Here is an 11020-nt window from a genome sequence, read left to right as displayed (position 1 = left end):
ACGTCCGCTGTTTCTTAGTCCTATTGCATGCCATTTGTTATGTTTTTTTTTCCTATGGGGATTTTTCTTCATGTAAAGCACTTTGAGAGTCACATTTGCAAGAATATAGAAGATATATGAATAATGCTTAAATTAATAATAATTATTATTATTATTAATACTATTACTTGCATTCATAATTAATTAATTTCTATTTTATTTGTATTTTGTAGCCCCTAATCACACAACAGTCTCAAAGGGCTTAACCGTCCATATATTTATGATATTTTTGATTATTTATTATTACTATAGTAATAGTTAATATTATTGTGCGTATCATCAGGGTGTAGTTCAGGTATTGAGGTGGTCTGTGGTGGTTCCTCCAGGCTATAACAGCTACAGTAACAGAGGGTGTTATTCTAACGTTGTCCTTCACCTCAGAGATCTTTCTCAGGCGGACAAGAGGGGAACCACCACACAGCAACACCTGAGGGTTAACCTCACGCTCCCAAGAACACATGACAACTTAAGGACACACTCACCTCCAGTCTGTACACTGAGGCCCACTGAAGAGAAGGGAGGAGAGGAGAAGGGAGCAGAGGGGGGAGGAGGAGAGAGGAGAGGAGAGGAGGGGGGAGGAGAAAGGGAGAGGAGGAGAGGAGAAGGGAGCAGAGGGGGAGGAGGAGAGAGGAGAGGAGAGGAGGAGAAAGGGGAGAGGAGGAGAGGAGAGTAGAAGGGAGCAGAGGGGGGAGGAGGAGAGAGGAGAGGAGAGAGGAGAGGAGAGGAGGAGGGAGGAGAAAGGGGAGAGGAAGGAGAGGAGGGGGGAGGAAAGGAGAGAGGAGAGGAGAGGAGGGGGAGGAGAAAGGGGAGAGGAGGAGATGAGGGGAGGAGGGAGGAGAGGAGAGGAGAGAGGAGAGGAGAGGAGGGGGGAGGAGAAAGGAGAGGAGGAGAGGAGGGAGGAGAGGAGAGAGGAGAGGAGAGGAAGGGGGAGGAGAAAGGGGAGAGGAGGAGAGGAGAGGAGGGGAGGAGGGAGGAGAGGAGAGGAGGAGAAAGGAGAGGAGAGGAGGTGGGAGGAGAAAGGGGAGAGGAGGAGAGGAGAGGAGGAGGAGGAGAGAGGAGAGGAAGAGAGGAGAGGAGAGGAGGAGGGAGGAGAGGAGGAGAAGGGAGAGGAGAGAGGAGAGAGAGGAGAGGAGAGGAGGAGGGAGGAGAGGAGAGGAGGAGAGAGGAGGAGGGAGGAGAGGAGAGGAGGAGGGAGGAGAGAGGAGAGGGGAGGAGAGAGGGAGAAAGGAGAGGGGAGGTGAGAAAGGGAGAGAGGAGAGGAGAAGGGGGAGAGGAGAAGGGGGAGAGAGGAGAGGAGGACAGGACAGGAAGGAGGAGAGGAGGGAGGGAGAGAGTATAAGAGAGCAGAGAGTAAGGGAAGGGACAAGAAGGAGGGAAGAGGAGAGAAGGAGAGGCTGTTAGCTGGTTATGTGTGAATTAGGCACCAGACTAAACAGTCTGGAGTACACACACAAACAATGGAAATACGCTGGAAGACGGCTGTGTGTGTGTGTGTGTGTGTGTGTGTGTGTGTGTGTGTGTGTGTGTGTGTGTGTGTGTTCGTGTGTGTGTGTGTGTGGAACACTCCAAGGTTGTGCTTGACGTAGTTTTTACACTGCTCTGTGATAGTTAGAGAAGTATATTCCATATTAACTCCCTCTCTCTCTTTTTCTACTCTCTCTCTCTCTCTCTCTCTCTCTCTCTCTCTCTCTACAGTCTCTCTCTCTTTCTCTCATACATACTCTCTCTCATATAATCTCTCTCTCTCTCTCTCTCTCTCTCTCTCGTATTAGTAGTAGTAGTAGTAGTGACTCTAGTCCAGCCTAGCCTAGTCTAGCCCAGTATTAGTGACTCCAGCCTAGCCTAGTCTAGCCCAGTATTAGTGACTCCAGCCTAGCCTAGTCTAGCCCAGTGTTAGTGACTCCAGCCTAGCCTAGTCTAGCCCAGTGTTAGTGACTCCAGCCTAGCCTAGTTTAGCCCAGTGTTAGTGACTCCAGCCTAGCCTAGTCTAGCCCAGTGTTAGTGACTCCAGCCTAGCCTAGTCTAGCCCAGTGTTAGTGACTCCAGCCTAGCCTAGTCTAGCCCAGTGTTAGTGAGTCTTCCCCAGCCTAGGGGGTGTCGGTGGTTGTGTGGGAGGACCAGCGTGGGGGTGTGTACCTATGCCCGGGGAGACCACCCTCTCGTAATGGTAGGGGTTGACGCACACGTTGTCGTACTTGAGGTCGAAGGCGTACTGGCAGAACTTGACGTGCTTCAGCTCGTTCTTGTGGAGGTCGGGCCAGCGCCACAGCCGGGCGTAGATCACATGAGGGAACCCCTTCCTGCCCGCCACCTGGGACGCACGCACACACACACACACACACACAGACACACACACAGACACACATACACACACATAAAGGCACGCACACACACACACACACACACACACACACACACACAGAGACACACACACACACACATATAAAGGCACACACGCACAGACACACACACACACACACATAAAGGCAAGCACACACCACACACACAGACACACACACACACACATAAAGGCACACACCACGAGCACGCACAGACATGCACAAAAGCATGCACGCACAGACACACACACAGACACACGTATAAAGGCATGCACACGCACACAGACAGAAAGACAGACAGAGACACATACCACACACGCACACAGACAGATACAGACACACACTCACACACACACACACACACAGACGCAAACACACACACAGGCACACAATCATGCATGCACACGCACCCAGACAGACAGAGAGACAGACAGACAGACAGACAGACAGACAGACAGACAGACAGACAGACAGACAGACAGACAGACACACACACACACACACACACACACACACACATACACACACGTTAGACTTTATCAGACGACTCCTCCAAAGCTGTAGCTAGTGATCCTGAGCCACGAGGCGAGGTGATGCAGCTCCTGTAGGGGACGAACAGAAACGTGACACTAAAATGGAGCGGTGGCCATTAGGAAGGCACCCAGTTCGCCAGGCAGGAGCTGGAGAGAGATAGTACATACTGGGAAGAATGGAGTCCATAACAAACCGCCAGACAGCAGGTTGGTCGACGCAAACGTAGAAGGTATTGGAAAAACGTTGCTGCTAGCTTCGAACCACGAATAGGTTGATGGTTGGATGGATGGAGTCCTAATAGGTTTAGTAAAAATATAGAAAGTTTGTTTGTAGAACACACGAAGAAAACACACAATCCACAAACACACAATTTACCAGATGCGTACACACACACACACACACACACACACACACACACACACACACACACACACACACACACACACTGATGCAGCTCACCGCCCCAGTCGCACTGAGTCACTGAAAGAAGAGATTCAGTGTGTGAGGGAGAGAGAGAGAGAGAGAGAGACAGACACAGAGAGAGAGAGAGAGATACAGACAGAGTGAGAGAGAGAGAGACAGAGAGAGAGACAGACAGAGGGAGAGAGAGAGAGAGAGAGGCAGAGAGAGAGAGACAGACAGAGGGAGAGAGAGAGAGAGAGAGAGAGAGAGAGAGCGATAGAGAGGAGACAGAGAGGGAAAGCAGAGGGTGGGAGTGAAATGAGGGAGACAAGGGGGGGTTGGGATAGAGAGAGGGGAGAGAGAGAGAGAGAGGGAGAGAGAGGCAGAAAGGGTCGAGACAGAGTGGGGGAGAGAGAGACGGAAAGGGGGAGGCAGGGGGAGAATCAAGATAGACAAACAGAGAGATTAGGAGGGTTAAGAACAGAGACCAACATAAAGGGGGAGGGAGGGAGAAGAGAGAGACAGAGAGGGGGAGGGATAATTAGATGGGGGGGGGGGGGGGGAGGGGGTCAAGAGGGGGAGGGATAGAGAGAGGGGGGATTCAGGTGATGTAGGTTTGACCAGGAGAGTCAAACCACACCTCTGACATAATGTCTAAACTCCTTTACTCACGCGTTGTGTGTGTGTGAGTGTTTGTGTGTGAGAGTATGTGTGTGTGTGTGTGTGTGTGTGTGTGTGTGTGTGTGTGTGTGTGTGTGTGTGTGTGTGTGTGTGTGTGTGTGTGTGTGTGGTGGTCTGGCTGTCTGCCAGCTCAGTCTCTGTCTACTTGGCAAAGAACTATTCTCTACAAACGCGCACGCACACACACACACACACACACACACACACACACACACAGACAGCCTGTCTTAACTCTGTTTCCTGTGACTCAGACAAAACAAGTCTGTCTGTCTCCTCTGCTACCTCTCTCTCTCTCTCTCTCTCCCTCTCCCTCCCTCTCTCTCTCTCCCCCTCCCTCTCTCTCTCTCTCCCCCCCTCTCTCTCTCTCTCCCCCTCCCTCTCTCTCTCCCCCTCTCTCTCTCCCCCCCCTCTCTCTCCCTCTCTCTCTCTCCCCCTCTCTCTCTCTCTCCCCCCCTCTCTCTCTCCCCCTCTCTCTCTCTCCCCCTCTCTCTCTCTCTCCCCCCCTCTCTCCCTCTCTCTCTCCCTCTCATTCTCTCTCTCCCCCTCCCTCTCCCTCTTCCTCCCTCCCTCTGCACACAACTTTGTCTCTTAGTGTGCCTCTAGCCTGTATAGTCAAGCACTATATTACCTGTGATTGCTATGCTAACACAACATTACCTGTGATTGCTATTCTAGTACTGTATGACCCTTGGCTGTGTGCTAACGCTACGTTGCCTGATTGCTATATTAACGCTATTACATGTTATTGCTAAGCTCATTCTATGTAACTGATTACTATTCTAAGTGTGCGCGGGCGATGCTACGCCCACATATCCCCACTGTGGCTGTCTGAGTGTGGCTGCTAGCATACCGCGCCACAGTCCGTTAATTAGGCTATACAAAGCCTAATTAGTGTAACAATTGTAATGACCACGTCAATACCACCAATAGCTCTGGACGTCTCGATTTCAAAAGCGAAATGTAATTAAAAACGTTATAAGATTTGCAACGAAGTGATTCACTGATGACCTTATGTAGCTTCATCCTTTAAGAAACGGACTGACTTAAATCATCAGGAAAGACTCTTTGATGTGTCTGGGGACTGACCTGAGCTTGACATCTGTTTACTTTGTTAAATACCTATGACCTCATTAAAATGTCATTCATGCAGACCACTTCCTCACTGTGATGTCACTGCAGACGTGGGCCAATGAGAGCCTTGCGTCCTAACGATGGCTGATGATTCTGTTAAAGAGCAGTCAGGGGAAAACTGTGTTCTCTCTGCTTCGGTGTAATGAGTAATCTTTAAGGCAAATTTGGGGGCAGGACAACATGTGCCATTTGATCCCTCAGGATTAGATCACGGATAGTGGCTGTACCCAATACAGCGATATGATTGGTTATTGGGTTGTAATGCATGACCAACCCACGTTTTTGTGACGTGAAGTGTTTCCAACAAGTGCTTCTGTTTCAGGTCGTTTCTGCACCTAACAAACAAGACTGCAACATTTATCAAACTAAACATAGTGGAAATGGCCTAACTAACTCTATGGAAACCACTGGAATTACTTACCCTCGCTTCCCCGATCATAATGTGGAAAATGAAGCACTATGGTTTCTCCACCAACCACAATCATGTACCAATTAATACAAATATATATCAATGTAACCCAATTGATATAGGGTTGCGTTAGCAGATGCTTTTAGTCAGATAACTTACGTGTATGTGATCATACACACATTCACACAACGATGGCGGCGTCAACCATGCAAGGCGACAGCCAGCTCGTCAGGAGAAGTCAGGTCGAGCTCTCTCACTCAGGGACACCTCGGCACACAGCTAGGCGGAGCCGGGGATCAAACTAGCAGCCAGAGGGCCCATCACCAAGGAAGTACTAGCGTCAAACAACGATCATATACAGTAAATCCTTACTCAAAAGGAAGATCATTCAACTATGATCCACTTGAGCTCCACATCTAGCTCAACGGCACTTAGGCATCTAGAAGACGCACGGGGAATCGAACCATGAAGCTTTCGTCAGAGAATCCCACCCCAACACCTTGGCAATATGACGCTCAGCCACCAACCAAAGCCACACCTGGTACAAGATAATTGCTTGTAAAAGATAACCCTTCATCATCGTGGCAAGGCCTTTGGTTCCGAGGATCATGAAGGAAGACACCAGCTCAGGAGGTAGAGCAGGTTGCCTGGTAACCAGAAGGTTGCTAGTCCGATCCCCGGCTCCTCCTAGCTGAGTGTCGAGGTGTCCCTGAGCGAGACGCCTCACCCTGACTGCTCCTGACGAGCCGGCTATCGCCTTGCATGGGTGACACTGCCGTCGGTGTGTGAATGTGTGTGTGAATGGCTGTGAGTCGCTACGGATAAAAGCGTCAGAAGCCAAATCCACTAAATGTAAATGTAAATGTAACAATAGGTGTTCGTGACTCCTCGTTCCAATGTTTGAATCGTAGGCAGCAGCAAGCGGCTCCGGGTTTGATATTGACAAAACAAGAAGAGGGGGGTGACCGCGGCCGGGCTGTTGTGTATTGGCCGGGGCTGAAGCCAGCCGTGGCGGGAGAGGGCCGAGTTATTGCACAGGACACAATAAGGGGAAGTGGACCTGTCTGAAGAATGCAAGGCGACTGAAGGAATCCACCGCTTACAGAAAGACATGAGGGGTTTAACACAGCTATGCTATCAGACTGCTGGTCTACGGTGGCGATACGAATGTTAACCAGCACAACAGCTTTCAAAAAGAGAGCAAGCATGCTACCGCTACGTACAGGGATAATTGATACAAAAGGCTTAAATTAACTTCTAACCTAGCATGATAGCGAATCTAGTCCCGCCTAGTATGAGTGGCTCTAGCCTAGTCTAATCTAGACTAGTCTAGCCTAGTATGAGTGAATCTAGCCTAGTCTTATCTAGTCTAGCCTAGTATGAGAGAGTCTAGTCTAATCTAGCCTAGTATGAGTGAGTCTAGCCTAGTCTAATCTAGTCTAGCCTAGTATGAGTAAGGCTAGTGAGTCTAGTCTGGCCTAGTATGAGTGAGTTTAGCCTAGTCTAATCTAGACTAGCCTAGTATGAGTGAGTCTAGCCTAGTCTAATCTAGCCTAGCCTAGTATGAGTGAGTCTAGCCTAGTCTAATCTAGCCTAGCCTAGTATGAGTGAGTCTTGTCTAGTCTAGCCTAGTCTTATCTAGCCTAGCCTAATGTGAGTGAGTCTAGCCTAGTCTAATCTAGCCTAGCCTAGTATGAGTGAGTCTAGCCTGGTATGACTGAGTCTAGCCTAGTCTAATCTAGCCTAGCCTGGTATGAGTTAGTCTAGCCTAGTCTAATCTAGCCTAGCCTGGTATGAGTTAGTCTAGCCTAGTCTAATCTAGCCTAGCCTGGTATGAGTTAGTCTAGCCTAGTCTAATCTAGCCTAGCCTAGTGTGAGTGAGTCTAGTGAGTCTTAACAAACCACACAAATGGCCGACGGCAGTCTAACGGTCGGTCAACTGTCAGTTGGACCGACGGCGCCCTTATTTGGGCGGCCCTACCTGCAGCCGACCGTCCAGCGTCCTCTGGATGGTCACGCACTTGCTGGGGTGCACGCCGTTGGTGGTTACCGCGGTGATGAGGGAGTCCAGCTCGTCCTTCTTCTCCTTCAGCTTCTTCACCAGGCTCTCGATCGCCCGCTTGGCGAAGCCCTCGTTCTCGCCGCCCTGCCGGTGGCACATCAGGCTGTGCACGATGCTGAGGCAGGCGTCACTGCTGCTGGGGGCCGGGCTGAGCTCCGACATGCCTCTGGGGATCGGTGGGGACAGGGGACGGATTGACATCCCGTTCGACTAATCAGCAGTGAGTAAAACATTTCCTTGATACACTCCCTCCGGGGCCACCCGTACTGAGAATAGCAACGCTATTCTCAGGTGCTGGATAATGAAGCTGCACAATGAGGAATTTAGATTTAGACAACTTTGTCTTACACCTGAATTGGGGTAAGAAAGGCAAAATAATAATTTACAGATTTGTCGTCATATCCCTTTAACACTCAACAGTTTTATGCATAGTGACATAGATGAATTATTGACGAGACTTGTCATAAATAGGGATTAGGACACCTTGCTCAAAGCTGTCCACGAGTAGGCTGTGAACATGGGGAGTTGAACTGAGAACCTTCCGGCTGGGAATCGACCACACAAACCAGTAAAGCATCCCGTTGCTAGGGGTCCACACATCGAGAGACACCGGTCTGTCTATACATCATTTTATCTCGAGAGCTATCCGAGTTTCTGTTTGTCTATCTTTCCACCAATCAACGATCTATCCATCCATCCACCTCTTAACTAACCTGGCTATCTACCTATTGACCCATGGTATCTAACCACCTATCACTCTATCTATATATCTATCCAAGTGTCTATATATCCATATATCAATCACACTGTATCAAGGCAGGTTCTTTTAGTTTCTCTGGATTCAGTTTGGGATTCTGCTGGTTCTACCATGGCCACTGATATAGATTAATTCTGTAGAGTTCTGTCTGGAGTTCAACACTGACCGATACATCTTTAACCCCCTCGACTTCTGAAATGAATCAAACATCTACGTCATTTAACATTTACCATTCACTCTGAACCTCAGCACTGATTGGCTGCTGACTCAGATGGTTAGGCCAATCAGGGAGATCACTGATAGGTGCGCCCCCTGCCCCCCCCCCCTCCATATCCTAGAACAGGTAGACCATAAAAAACCTCCTTGAGAATATTCTAGAGCATATGTTTGACTTGAAAACGGAACAGAAACTTGACTGAAACTGAAGGAAGGCAGAGACATTAAAAGGAAAAAAGACTTGCCATGTCCCTGAATCACTGCGGAAAGTCCATGGTCACATACTATGGCTGAGTATTTCTGGTAGTAGGCAAGGTCCTTAATAAACATCGGCCACCGGCCGATAGTGCATCGATTTGGCAGATAATAAATTAAACCGACCTTCCAGTCCACTGTGGCCGATAGAACATAAGAAATGTTAAAGATTATCTTGGACCCCGGTAGTAAGCGTCTATGATGTAGTAGTAAAACGAGGAGATGGGAACAGGTATCATTTTAAACTCATAGGCCCATGCGAGACAGGTAACTTCATTCCACACCTGTTCCATTTGTCTCCATGACAACAATTGCGAATACAACTTAATTAAAGTCAAAGGCAAATGCTGCCTCGTTATCTAAAAATACACAAATTTACCGCTACCATGGCGACCAAAGAAGGGGGGGGGGGGGGCGTGGCGTAGGGTCACATGACACATAACGCTTTGTCAGTTAAATAAGAAGCCTAATAAAACAAACCTAAAGTGATAACCTTTAAAAGGAAAAACCCATAAAGGAATCCACAGTGTGCTGGCCCTAGCAGAGGAAGAACAGGAACATCTAACGAATAACTCACCCAACTGTCCAGACACATTCTGACTCCCCTCCACTCATACTCTTTGTATTTTGCAAGCATTGAAAAGTATTTTTTCCTGAGGCTTCCAGTTCACAGGCTGCACGTTGACGCAATTGCGGAGAAAATATAATTTGTGTGCCGGCAACGCCATTACACAGTTTGAGGCCTTGTTCATTTTCAGGAGGGGATGTCAAAAATTATATTTCCGGTCTATACTTATTACTTTTTGGGGCATTTAGCAGACGCTTTTATCCACAGCAACTTAAAACAACTCATACACATGTAGACATACATACCAACATATACGGTCGAGTCGAACATTAAAGCCGACAGCCAGCTCGTCGGGAGCAGTTAGGGGGAAGACTCTTGTTCAGGAACACATCGACACTCAGCTAGGAGGAGCCGGGGATCGAACTAGCAACCTTAAATTACAAACAGCTCTACCTCCTGGGCTAAGCCGACCTAATATTTTTATATTTATATTATGTGTAAAAGTTAGTACAATATATTTTAGACTGAAGAATTATTTACATTTTGAATAATGTAAGTGGAATTCAAAAATAAAGTCTTAAAAACTCTACAAAACAAAACATCACTAATGTCTAACTATGATCTATCTCTTACACCATATCAAACCAAAATCAAAGTTTAAAACCTTTAATTTGAAAGGGGTTATCTTACATTACAATGTATACATTTAGATTTGGATGTTTTCTCCAGTGTTTTAAGTAGTTTCTTCTTTCTTTCTTTTAACCGACATGACATCATGCTCCACATATTGCGTTCCGTTTATTACACTTATAAGGCAGTAACCACAACATAATTGTGTACATTATGGCTGAAATACTACACGTGTAATGCACATATAGCCTACAGCACATAAGGTTATTACCTATAAACATAATAAACATTTTATATATGTTCTATAGCAGGAGAAATTATACCAAGGACTATCCCAAACGATTTCTAGTTAATAACAATCTTATTTTAAACAATCACAACCAGGATTTACTTTAAAAAAACCTAAGATTAACGTTGGAACAGCAGGAAGGCCAAGGTGGAATGACATTCTATGTTTCCAGTTCAACTGTGAGAGATACAGCCAAGTATTTCCAGTATTTCCCGTGTTGGCCGCCTGCTGCCCTGCCATTATCAGCATGAAAAGCACACCATAGTTTAAAGGACTTTAACCGACAATGAGGAGGAGGCTGGTGGTCACCCAGACCCGGAGTCCCGGTGTGGGAACGGTCCCCGGGTCTGTCTGAACCAGAGCCGGGGAGGCGGCCCTTAGGAGCCCCAAAGTTCCCGGGCAGGTGTCGGTTTGAAACCAGCGGAGGACGCGGGGAGACGGAAGAAGGGTCTCCCGGACCCGCCGGCGGTGCTGCGTCAACAGTTGTCAGGGCAGGAGAGGGATCAAAGCACCGGGAGAAAACCGCGACCGTCTGGTGTACTCACCGAGGAGAGGAGGGGGGGGGCGCCTCACCGACACTGCGACGCCGCTGAAGCCCGGGAATGTTTACCGTCGGCGGACCGTGGATGTGTGTGTTGACGTCTGCGCGCGACTGTTATCTGTCTGCCGACATCAGCGCCGCCCTCGTGCACATCCTGCTGTTAATGG

The 11020-nt window shown here is 48.3% G+C and overlaps 1 pseudogene across 1 annotated transcript in view; it reads right to left on the bottom strand.

Moving 5' to 3' along the window:
- Positions 1 to 11020, bottom strand: part of LOC307080595 (mothers against decapentaplegic homolog 4-like) — a 23884-nt pseudogene extending 12864 nt beyond the window's left edge. Inside the window, exons 1-4 of the transcript XR_013812839.1 lie at positions 10858 to 11020; positions 7517 to 7763; positions 2176 to 2350; positions 522 to 545 (exon numbers count right to left, since the gene is read on the bottom strand). The product of XR_013812839.1 is annotated as a mothers against decapentaplegic homolog 4-like (transcript). The remainder of the gene's footprint in view (positions 1 to 521; positions 546 to 2175; positions 2351 to 7516; positions 7764 to 10857) is intronic.

Source organism: Pollachius pollachius (genome assembly GCF_949987615.1).
Source record: "Pollachius pollachius genome assembly, chromosome: 1".
NCBI classification, from domain to species: Eukaryota; Metazoa; Chordata; class Actinopteri; order Gadiformes; family Gadidae; genus Pollachius; species Pollachius pollachius.
The sequence above is the reverse complement of the archived record's forward strand: the minus strand, read 5'-3'. Positions and strand labels throughout refer to the sequence as shown.